Source organism: Nannospalax galili, unplaced genomic scaffold (genome assembly GCF_000622305.1).
Source record: "Nannospalax galili isolate Female #2095 unplaced genomic scaffold, S.galili_v1.0 scaffold95, whole genome shotgun sequence".
Lineage (NCBI taxonomy): Eukaryota > Metazoa > Chordata > Mammalia > Rodentia > Spalacidae > Nannospalax > Nannospalax galili.
The window spans coordinates 8,402,977-8,403,621 of NW_008342393.1; positions in this window are offsets into that span (position 1 = coordinate 8,402,977).

The following is a 645-nucleotide window of genomic DNA, read 5'->3' on the forward strand; positions in this document are numbered from 1 at the left end:
TATAAAGGAAAACCCATTAGGATTACAGCTGACTTTTCAGTGCAAACTATGAAAGCCAGAAGAGCCTGGACCAAAATATTCCCAGTTTTAAATGACCACAGATGCCAACCCAGACTACTATACCTAGCCAAAATGTCTATTATAGTTGAAGGGAAGAAAAATCTTCCATGGCATAAATATGTTGAAGGAATTCATGTCCACAAAACCAGACTTTCAGAGAGTTCTGGAAGCAATACAAAGAGCTGAAGAAAGGAGTAACTATACCCAAGGGATATCAGAAAGAAATCCAATGAAGGTATAACTATGGAAAAGTACAGCTATATCAAGAATGTAAACAGAAATAAAAATGACAGCATTCAATACACATCTTTCATTAATAACTTTAAATATTAATGGACTGAACTCCCCAGTCAAAAGACACAGAGTATGTAAATGGATTAAGAAACAAAACCCATCTTTTTGTTGTCTGCAAGAAGCTCATCTCACCTTTAAGGACAGACACTAGCTCAAAGTGCAAGGATGGAAAAAACATATCAAGCAAGTGGCAGTAAGAAAACAGCAGGCGTAGCAATTCTAATATCTGACAAAATAGACTTTAAGCTAAAACTAATCAGAAGAGAAAAAGAGGGCAGCTTGATCCTGATC